The sequence below is a fragment of the Pipra filicauda genome, unplaced genomic scaffold (genome assembly GCF_003945595.2).
Source record: "Pipra filicauda isolate LSUMZ 115617 unplaced genomic scaffold, ASM394559v2 scaffold6_size6359152_pilon, whole genome shotgun sequence".
Classification (NCBI taxonomy): Eukaryota; Metazoa; Chordata; class Aves; order Passeriformes; family Pipridae; genus Pipra; species Pipra filicauda.
In genome coordinates, this window is record NW_024104865.1 from 607,175 (window position 1) to 618,635 (window position 11,461).

The 11,461-nt window shown below is 44.3% G+C and overlaps 1 protein-coding gene across 7 annotated transcripts in view; it reads left to right on the forward strand.

Moving 5' to 3' along the window:
- Nucleotides 1–6,192: 6,192 nt before the first annotated feature.
- The window catches only part of TMEM229B (transmembrane protein 229B), a 34,969-nt gene continuing 29,700 nt past the window's right edge, over nucleotides 6,193–11,461 (forward strand). The window contains exons 1-3 of one of the 7 annotated variants that reach the window (XM_027716968.2): nucleotides 8,139–8,263; nucleotides 9,302–9,413; nucleotides 9,955–10,068. The gene's annotated coding sequence lies outside the window, so the exon portion shown is untranslated. Of the gene's footprint in view, nucleotides 6,690–7,507; nucleotides 7,852–7,907; nucleotides 7,952–8,138; nucleotides 8,264–9,301; nucleotides 9,414–9,954; nucleotides 10,069–11,461 lie in introns of those variants that run through there. The other 6 variants (XM_027716969.2, XM_027716974.2, XM_027716976.2 and 3 more) reach the window with 6 other exon arrangements.

An 11,461-nucleotide genomic window follows, 5' to 3' on the forward strand; every position in this document is an offset into this window, starting at 1 on the left:
TGTAATCAGAAACTCTACCTTGGAAAACAGCGCTCTAAAAAGGATCAGGGTCATCAGAGTACGGAGCAGTTTCACTCCAATGAGATACTGTGGTAAAAAGGGTGAAATCCATCCTTGAATACATAAACATGGGAATTGTGGGTAGAAGTACCAAGTTGCTTTTCTTCCCTTTGTGGTATTCATGAGACTAATCATATGCAGGATATTTATTTTCAAAGATTGTTGAAAAACTGGAGAAGGTGCAAAAGAAGCTTGGTAATTATTCAAGATCTAAAGAAAGTGCCTTATTTTAGAAACCTTACAGTCCTCAACCTGTCTGACTTACTGAAAAGGAGATGACTTGATTTATAGCTTGATTAATGAATTGGTACTGTTGGAGGCATAAAATACTAGCAGGAAAGGGCTCTGAGCAGACTAAGTCATACTGAGGACTGAGTGGAGGAATTATTAAGCCAGACAAATTCAAGTGAAGAATGAGACACAGAAAATTATTAACTACTAGAGCAGGCTAATGTGGGGAATTCTTTGTCTACTTATGTCTTCACTGAAATGAAGACATTTTTTATTGTCCTACAGCCGACTGCAAATTGTCAAGCATGAGTTGTAGCTTTTGATACTGGAATATGTCCATGAAAATTAATGGTTTATGATATCTAAGAGGTCATTCTAGGTGATAGTAATATCTGAGATTCCATTATGCTGTAGGAGAGATATATATTTATAAATTATTATGATTATGTCAATAAGCTAAACATGCAACTTTCTCTCTGTTCTGCCCTTTAAGTACTACCATTTAATGATAACAAAATGAATTAAGGTTGCCAAGATAACTAATAAAGGAAACTGGAGGACTGTAAAAGTCCATGATTGATTTTCTCTCTCTTTAGACATTCCAGCATGTGGTCACTTTACCAATTGGAAATTGGCATAATACACTGGAAATATAAGTTACTGGGTGACTTTCTTTCCCCTTCTTTGTTCCTTTGTCTAGAAACTTCTCTCTTTGGCTGTGACATGCACCTATAATAAGTAAGTAACCTGGCCTCATGCACACATTGTATTAACAAAAATAGCCAAAGTATTTTTTGAAGACATGAATGAAAGTAGGCATGCTAAAACTAAGTGCTTACTCAAAAAAGTAAAAAACATAACCCAGAAAGATTGCCAGAGAAGACAACGTTTTTGACATTATTTCAATGTTTGAATATTGGAACCTCCATTGCCAAAGTGACATTTGATGTTTGGATCACCAAAACAAAGAGGCATGAATTGTTGCTAATTTATCTTGGTAAACCCTGTAGTAGCAACCTCTATATTTGGGTGTCTAAATGCTTTTAAGAAGCAGGCCTATGGGAACTTCCATTCTATATAACCCCAAAGCACTTCAGAGGCCTCCATGGCTCTAGTGCAAAGCCTGGGTGATACTCACAGTGCGCAGCATTTCAGAACAGCAGTTAAAGAAGGGAACTGAAGAATGTCATCACTAATGAGAGAGGAAAATTTAGTGAATGGAGAAAGCAGGGTAGATAACTTGCATTTATAGTAGACAGCCTGTCTGACAGATTTAGCCACCACTCTTGCTGCTTCAGCACTGTTTGTGAATGTTTTTTGTTAATCTCAGATGTTTTTGTTATTCAAAAACTCCTGGCCTGTGGAATGTTCTTGAGCAGCTCATTGTGGATATTTGAAAAATGAAAGTAGAGAGTTGAACCATGATTTTTAGCTCTGAATCACTTTTATGAATTCCTTTGACACATCCACTCTCCAATAATTTCAAATCTCAGAGGAAGACTTTTTCAATTTCCTTCATATTATGTAATTTCTCTCAACCTTCTTCATTTACCCTCTTTTTTATATTGTAACCTTGTCTTTTCCATCACTTCCTCTTACCCATTCCCCTCCTCTCTCTGGTTTGTTATCACTACTTGACTGATGTTTGAGAACTGTATTGTGACTTGGAGCAGACACTTGTCAGTTTACTGTTGATCAGATCACTTTGCATATCGCGTTGTGTAAATAAAAAAAACAAGTTTAGAAACATTTAGTCTCTCAGTTGTATTTTGCAGTATAATATGTAACAGAGATATTGTATGAAATAAAATTATTTATTATAATTATCCCATCTCTGGCAATGACATTCAAAAGCACTTTAGGTAAATCATGTGCCTTCTCTATTCTCTGTCTCAGTTTCTTGGTTGGCTCAGAGTTACAAGATGTGTCAGTGAAGTGCTAGCATCGGGTTGTTTGACATTTTAGAAACTCTTCAAATGTAACACCTCTTTGTTTATCCTGTTTTCCATTGGCTTGTCTCAAAGCCTTCTAGCAAAGGCAATGTCTTTCCTCTTTCACAGCTGGGCAAACAGGAAAATAGAGAGGTGAACTTGAGGACATTGAGAAGGCCTGAAGCATGTCTGTGAACACAACCCAAACCCAAACCTCCCATCTCCTGGCATTTTTAATGGGAAACACATCTCCCCAAAACAGATTATTGGATCAAGTTGGACCGCACATGTGCAGTTTTGTAAAGTGGCTTGTCTCTCCCCAAAACTATGTTTGCATTTTGTTAAACGTGGCAAAATAACAGAAACAGAGTTACCTCCAAACGCTTTGGGATTTGTAATTTCTACATATATAGTATTTGCTTTTCTTCTGCCCCTGAATCCAGAATAGAAACCATGAGGGATTCTTCTATTTATTTTCATTAAAAATTCAAGCAAACACAGGCTTACTTAGCCAGACATCAGTCACATCTCAGGTAAATCTTGCCTGATGCTTGTTCTAGAAGTTTTAGGCTGCTCTGTTCTGAAGGACCTTTCTGGAACCTAATCCACACGGAGGCAAAGATGGCAGAAGGCAGCGGAGGACACTAAAACTCTGCTGAGCAATTTTTCCATCAGTCCAAAGAGATGATCCCTGAACAACAGCTTTGACAGTGTCTATAAAATAATGTCTTACTAATATTCTTTCCCATGGATACCTTGAACAGAGCAGCCCTGGAGAGGGCTTTCCTAAACAGGGTATTGTGACGGTAAAAGATGCTGCCGTGCTTTGCTGCATGGCACTTCAGTCATATCTGTTAGGAGTAAAAGTTTCCTATCTGCAGTGTTTTATTTCGGAGCCAGGCTCTCACCAACCCATAAGGCATGGCAGGTATCCATTACAGAGAAATGCCTTGAAGGAAAGCAGAACTAAATACTCAAGCAAACTTCACTATTATAATCTATATCTAGAGGAAAGAAAATGTTCCGAGTAAGGGAATGATTTCAGCAATCCTAGAGAGAAAGGCCAGAGTTTTCAAAAATAGCTCTGGATTCCTTGTGGAACCTACCTAGACTTTAATATCTTGAGTTTGATCCCAAGAACAGCACCTTACTGGCAGAGACTGGCACACGCATGGTGAAATGAACAAATGTTTAAACATCTTCAGTTTTGGGCAGAGATAAGTCAAGAACCTTTGTGGACTTAACTCCTGCCTCTTGTTGTGTTTTTTCAGGAGTGATGAATATGGCGCCAGTGTCTGAAGCCACAGAAAGAACCCAAGCGCCTGATACATGCAAAAGAAAGAGGAGGAGAGGAACCATCAGACTAGGGAACCTACTCCAGCGTGAAGGAATCATGTTTGAAAATTTCCTTCATGTTTTCTCCAATAAACTCACCAGATGAGTGAAGGCAGTGAAAATCCACGGCTTGTATTTTTTTCTACCAGCACCAAAAGCAAGAAGAGACAAAGGAAGCAATTTCCATGCTATTGCATGAAGACCTATGCCAGCTGATCTGAGACAGCACGTGATTTTTGGTGTTCTTCAAAATCCACTTCCTACTCTGTGGATTTGACTAACATTTGTCACCACAGTGACCGGGGTCCCCTCAGAAAAAAAAAAAATAATTAGTTCCTTCTTTGATTTCCTTGCAAGCCTCAAGATTGCTCTTTGTTCCTCAGTTTCCTGTCAGAGAAGCCCATGTTTTGGTTGTACATCTGTGTGGGTGTGGGGTTATTAAATAAACACACAGCATCTTCTCTCTATTCTATATACCCAAGGAGAGGCCTCCTCAGGCAAAGAGGAAAGAAAGAGCCAAACTTACCCAAGGAGGGAAAAACCCTGACTCTAGCTTGAGAGGTTTTAAACAATTGTGATGAAGTTTTTCATGAAAGTGTTTCCTTCGATGCACTGGCTGGCCTAAGTCATACTGAATCAGGCCTGGGTAGAGAGCGAGGAGTGTTATAGGGTGAGATTCCCATTTCATTTGCTACAGAACCTGTTAGCATGTAGAAAGTGAGTCACGAAATTAGGCTAAGGATGACTTAATAAGCCAGATAGTTAAACTCTGCTCTGGAAAGATGAATCTAATTCCTTATTAGTTCCTAAGCAGTGTCAGACAAGCCACTTGAACTAAATTGGTAAGATTAATTTCCAGGTGCTCCTTTTTCTAGACAGGGCACTAGATTTACAGAAGAGATGAGCATCCACAACTGGAATTTAAATATAAGGAGCCATATAAAACTAAATTCTCTGGGGAAAGAGAGATGCTATGAATCTAAAATTTAGGATTCCTTTTAACTGAAACATGCCCGAACTTCAAAGCCCAGTTTGCAGAGTGAGATCTTACCTCACTGGGAATGACTACAGTGGCAGCGATACTTTTGTTGCACTCAGATACCAGTGTAATGACCACATTAAAGCATTCCTGAAGATCTAAGTAACTTTATTTTCAGTGTAAGAATATGCCACAAATAAAACACAAAAATGGATAAGTGAGGAACTAGCTTGGGTACTGCTGCACTGCACTCCTTAGTGTGCCCAGATACGAGAGTAAAGCAGAAAAAAAGTACGATTATGCTACTTTCCAAGATGTTTCTATACAGTCAGGTGTTATGCTGGACCCAAATGGAGAAATCCTTCCAGAACCAGCCAGGCTGGTGCAGAGACATCTGAGCTGGTTTGGGGCACACATATAGAGGACCTAGATCAGGTGTTATATATGATCTCTGTTATTTCAGAAAAAGATAACACACACATGAAGGAATTATGAGACCATTGATAAGATCAGCTGCATCTCCTGTGCCTGTTCAAAAGTGGCTGCAGAGAGACTAGAGCATACTTAAGTCACCACAAACTCTTTTCATCTTGGAGCCAGTTTTCTGTGCACGAGCCTGGATACTCTGCAGAGAATGGTGCTCTCTCCCAGCACCAGGCCTTGGAGAGCTCAAGCCTCCTGGTGAATGCCTGACAAAAGGGCACTTCTAGAAATTGTCTCTCCTTTGTCCGCAGGTATCATCCTACTCCCATTTTCACTGTATTACAATCTCAACTTCATTTTTTTTTTCTCTCCCATTACTAGCTCAGGCTGAAAGAAACAAGGCTGGAGCAGCTACTGCAGCTGGGGAGAGTTGAACAAGCTCTCAGATGTACAACACCACTACCAGGTGCTCGCTCTGGCATTTCTCCCTCCTGTCTGTCCCCTCAGCACAGTACAGTGTTTGTCTTCATTCCCCTCACCCTGCCTCACTGCCTCGTCCTTCCTCCCTTCTCATTCTGGGAGCCCTCTCCTTTCTCCTTACCTCCTCCTTCCTCTCTCTGCATGCTGTGACTAGACAGGAGAATACAGATTTGTGTATTCCCTAGACAAGGTTCTCATTTTTTCCAGTCCATCTTTGGTTGTTGATTTCTTCTCGTAGGTGAGTATCTCTTAGCTCTCTTCTTCCTCTCTGACCTTTTCTCTGCTCCTTGTAAAGCATTCTCTCCTCTCATGCTGTGAAACGTTGATGCTGTCTCATACTGTGAAATGATCTCTCTCATGCTCTCCCTTGACTATACCTCTAGCACAGTCCTCAGTGCATTCTAATGGATGCTATTTCACAATAAATACATAAGCACTGCATCAGGCTGCTGTCTTCTCTAACTGCCTATACTGATATGGTGTTTTAAAGGTGCTTCTTAGAACATCAAAGATGCCTTAGCTATCTTAACATTTTCCTTCTCAGCTCTGTTGAAATTTATATAACGTAATTGTGGTTTTTTTTTTCATCCAGCTTGAGGTCACTAGCACATGCAGTGCTGCCCTAGCTTGCACAGCTCGGTTGCTGAGGTAGGGCTAGCTGTGTATTATTCTCCATTTCCCCTTTAAAATGCTCCATCTTTTTGAATCTCCAGCTATCACAGTGAGATTGTGCAATCAGGTGACTTGGTGACAGGCTGGTTTGCTGCATTGTGGCATCCTCGGAGCAGCTACAGAGGTTTGTACCCAGAGCTCCCCGGGCAAGCGCGGAGGGAACGCCAGACAGCAGCCCGGGCGCTCCCGGGTTACGCAGAGCTATGCACAGCCGCGGCAGGCTTTGAGTGTGCAGCGTCTGCTGGCCCTGCCGTTCTGGGGCTGAAGGAGCAGCCTCTCAAGAGAATACCTACCTTTGACAGAGTCACTGCGGCCAGACATCTTGAGAATCCTTCATTATAATTGCCTTGGAGCCTGTACAGATCCGATGTTGCCTCATCATTTGGACCATTTATTATTGATACCACAAATGCTGAGTCATTAAACAGAGGTCATAAAAACATCCTTATTCTGCTAAAAACATTAGCTCATCATTTCTGGTACTACAGAAAGCAAGAGAGAACCAGGAATCCTTGTGCCTGCGAGAAAGAAAATGTGGACTGCATCAGGGGCCTGGGAAGACCAGAGAAGAGCCCAAAGTCAGTAGCTCCTTAGAAAAAGCAGGATGCTGGTTAAAGATGGGTCTCTGGGCTCAGGATCAATTGCCATTTCTGAGTTGGTGTCACTTCAGGTTACCATTTTAACCCAGGATATGTTAATTTCTCTCTCTGTAAAGGGACAGAAATAAAAACCTCTCTCCCTTCTGTCTGAAGACTATAGGGCACTTCAGAGGCACTAGCCAGCTACTCCTCACTGCAGAGAGCTGCTGTTACTTCCATTTTTTCAGAGGGAAGCCAGAGGTACAGAGGAGTCATTGGTTTGCTTGCAAACCGTGGTTCAGGACTGCAATCTCCTGATTACTAATGCCAAAGAAAGCCATTTTTTTCTTGTGTTCTTGTGCTGCCTAAGAGTTAATGTAGCCAGAGAAGGGATTTTAGTTTATTTTTACTGCTTATGCTTTATTTTCTCAATCCTCTTCCTCGGGCAATTTTCTGAATCTGAAGAGGTCCTTCTGGGTGGAAAAACACATTTTGCTGAGATTATGTTTCACTATTTTAATAGTGAAGCTGCAGACAAATGCTTCTTTTGATGCCTATATTTGATTTCCTTCACTGCAGGGATGTCCTGTCGGCGTCCAGATCTAACAACAGGCGCGTGGGGGTTACATCCCTCAGCTAACAGGGGTGGGGGTGGAGTGCGGCGGTTCTTTGCTTTTTTGTTCCGGATTTCTTTAGAGGAGTACGTATGAAGAACCGGTACCGCAGGCTCACCAGTCAAGGAGCGCTGTGCCACATCGTGTCCCCAGCCACAGCAAACACTTCATGCGTTTGGGGAGCTTTTTGGGCAGGGTGTTCCCGACGCACACCTGAGCACACACCGACAGGGTCCGGTTCTCTCGGGGGGACGGGTCCCTCCCGTGGGTCCCTGCCGTGTTCGGGCTCTCTCCCCCCCACTGGCCTCAGGAGGGGCCCCGGGCCTGCGGACCGAGAGGAGCAGCTGCACCCCGGCTGGCGGGCGCGGGGCCAGCGCGGCGGCGCGGGGGAGGCAGTGCGAGGCAGTGCGGAAAGAGTTAAGGGAAGGTGGCGGGGCAGGCTGGCTGTCGGGAGCGAGCATGTGCAGACTGAAACCGCATCCATACTACGGGCGAGTGTCACTGGCACACTTCACCTCCCGCCGGCCGCGGGGCACCCATGGACACCGGTGAGGCCACGAGCCGCGGCGCGGCCGGCCCGGCGGGGGGGCCGAGCGGCGGCACCGGCAGCTGCCCGCGGTCGCCGCTGACCTCACGGCCGCCCCGCCGGTGGGTGCGCGGGGCCCGCGGCGGCCTCCCCGCAAGCCGAGCGGCGCGGGCGATGCGCTGCCCGGGGCGGAGGGCGGGGATGGTTTTCGGCGCCGTTGGTTTCGGTTTCTGGCGGCGGCAGGGCCGTGCCGCCCCCGCCGGGCGGGCGCCGGCCGGAGGGAGACAAAGGCGGGCGGAGAAGCACCGGCCTCCCCGCCGCCGGCGGGCCCCGCGGGGCCAGCGGGCATCGCGGTGTCGCCCCCTCTCGGGGAGCGGCGCTGCTCCCGCAGGCCGGGCCCTGCCGCCCGCGCAGCCCTTCGGGGCGGGGGCGCGGTGCGTGTCGCGGGGGTTTTGCTTGGGAGCCCCCGGCCCCGGCTGCGAAGTTCTCGGGGCTCTGGGGGAGCAGGGTGGAAGGGTTGTTGAAATCGAAGGTGCTTTTCACTGGAAAGTGCCTTTTTTGACAAAAGGAATGTCTTGAAACATCTTTTTGTATTGATTGCAGCAAAACTTTATTCCAGGAAAGGGGAAATAGTTCTGAGGCAGCCCAGCATTTGCAGAGCAAAACTGGGAGGTGGAGGCTGGCTCTGGTCCGTTCAGTGTCTTACCAGCAACCTTGTGAATGACTCTTGTGTGTAAAGACCAGAGATCAGGGATACAGATAATACAATCAGCTAAAAAATGAGAGTTTTTCCTTTTTTTTTAAAATTTGATCTCAGGATGTTCGCTGTTATTCAGTTTCTGGTATGGAAAAATATTCAGAATAGCTGAATTTTGGCAAAATAGAAAATTTGATTTCTCCTGTCCGCCATTTACGCTGGGGGTTTGAAAATTGTCTCTAGGATGCTTAGGAGCCGGGATCCTGGGAGGCTGCTCTGTCTCACTCATCTTGAGCTGGAGCATTACACTGGGACTTCTAGAGAGCGTTTTGCATTGCTGGTCCAAAACTACTGGGGATGTACAAACTTGTTAAGCCTCCTAATTACACAGCAGACGCAGTAAAACTGTTATGTGAAGTACTTCATATTGTTCTCTGGCATTGTTTGTTTGACAGGTTTGTCCTGTTTCCCTCTTAATTCTGCAAAAAAAGCAGTCCCTGCAGGAGCTGATTTTTTTTTGCAGGCAGGGTGGTAACAGCTCCGTGACTGCCAGAGCTGTGTGCGTTGGGGATTTGCAAGAATAGATTGCCCAAAGAGCTCCGTTCTGGGGTTTCCAGGAGCACAAATGCAATAATAATATATGTACACCATCAGCTAGAGACGGGGCTAGCTGCCGTTTGGTGGTAAATAGGAAGTCATGGAAACAAAACCTATCATAAATTATTAGGAAACAGAAAAGGAAGACTTATTGACATGGAATCCTTAATGCCTGTAGCCACTTCCAGCCAACACTGAGGAAAACTGTAGAAAGTCTGTAAGGTACTCTGATGCCTGTGACAAGTCCTGAAGGTCCTTCCTGAATCCCAGTACCTAGGCCCTGTGAGAAGGTATAACCTCTTCCATGCAGGAATGTTGGTTTTTCTGTGTTAGTTGACAGCAGCTTGCTACTGTGGATAATTAAGATTGTTCACTTAATTTGAAAGTAGGTATTTTCTCCCTGAGAAATAAATGCTTTTTGTGCATATATCTGAAAATTTTTTAGTTCTGTGTTGAGGCCCCACTGAAGAACATGGGTGTCTCCCAGTTTGTAGAAGGGGACACTGAGGTACAGGCATTTCACAGGTAGATGTCAAATTGAAAGACAAGAGTTAACTCCAAATAATTTGGTTTAACTAGTAGCTATAGCAGCTTCCTAAACAAAGATCAGCTGAACTGTTAACAAGCAGCTTATTCAATGTCTGTGAAACATCCTGAGATCCTCTGATCACAGGCGTATTGAAGAGGGGGGATAGCATAGTCTAGTGGAAAGGAAATGGAGGGACAAGCAGATATTGAGGTAGTACTGCTTGTGACTGTATAACTTCTTGCTGAGGCTCTGGCAACACATCCATAGACTTGGTCGGTATTGCTGTTCCCACTCTGCTGCAGGCTGATGGTGCAGGAAGAAAACAAGCTGCTTCCTTGAAGAGTTCAAGCCTTGGCATTCTTGTGGCAAGATCCTGTGGCAGTTTACGAAATGGTCAAGGGGGTCTAAAACAAGAGGTATGGATAGCATAGACATGTGGGTTGAGGGTAACCTAGATCTCTGCATCCATATGGAAGTAATACTTGGTAGTGGGGACTCTGCAGTTTCACTGACAATGTCATAATGAGATGTGATGCCAAACAGGGAAAGGCAAATTTAACCTTGAAGGGAGATGCAGGCTTCTGACTTTGAGTGTGACAGGAAGAGGTTTTTGGGTAAGGTGATGAACTCAATAGCAGTGGAGCCTTTAAATAAAGATATCTTTTTACAAACTATGCTTTAATTCAGCATCTTGGAGAAGTCCTAAGGAGTGAAGATGTAGGGATCCCTTTGGCCTTGTAATTTGTAAATCCGTTTATTCCCACACATCAAGAGCTGGGGAGAGGAGTTGTTTTCCAGCGTCATAAATGTGCTTCTAGTGCCTGACCGCTTGGTTAAGACAATGACTGTCCTCAGGAGATCAGGTGTTTCAGGGCTGCTGGCAGGCACTGCATTGTGTCCAGGAAGGGTGTTTCTTCTCATGGTGTAATTAGCCAGATTAATTTAATTTTTGCCTTCCCCCAAAGCATTAGAAATGAACTGAAACCGGGGACTAAGCATACCAGGAAGAAGGACGTCTGGGGGGAAAGTGGGGGAGAGGAGACTGTGCACTCTTCCCGAGTCGGGGGAAGACCCCCAACTTTTTGCTATCTTCACGTTTTGTTTGTATCCTCAGAATTGTAGCTATTGCAGAATCTGGGGCCAGGCTTTGTAGGTTTTCTCTTTGCAGCATGGGATCAGTCACTAAAGGCCATCTGTGTGACACTCATTTGAACAGTCCTTTGCCAGTTTTAGACTTGCCACCATAGCTGTGATGTGGTTTTTTTGTGCTCTTTGTTTGTGGTATGCACATCTAATCTCCTTAGACTAAAGGACTTCTGTCCTTATCCAAGTTGCTGAGCTGTGTTGCAAGAAACTGCATGAAATTTTAATAAAATGATATGCAGGATGTTTGACTAGGTTTTAGGCAAAGGAATCCTTTCTGTTCTTAAACTGACAGTGAATAGAAGTTTTTCCTCATGGAAGATGATTGGAAAGCATCCTGAAAAAGCTTCTAAAAAGGAGAAGCTTAATATATTGGGGAGGCTTAAAGAGTGGTGGCATAGAGGAGACCTTTTTGTTCTGATGATGAAATCATAGAAATAATGGGAGATGTTATTGTTGCAAATTGTACCTTTGTCTCCAACAAATGCTATGTTTAAGAAAACAGAATTAAGTTTTGTTGTTTTGTTTTGTTTCTTTTTTCAGTCTCAAGCAGCCTGCTATTACATGGTAAGAGGAGAGGTAATGATGTGGCTAATTAGAGGGCAGCAGTGCTTCATTCCTTAGAGCTTTTTATTCTGTAGAAAATGGGTCAATTACTTAGAGAAA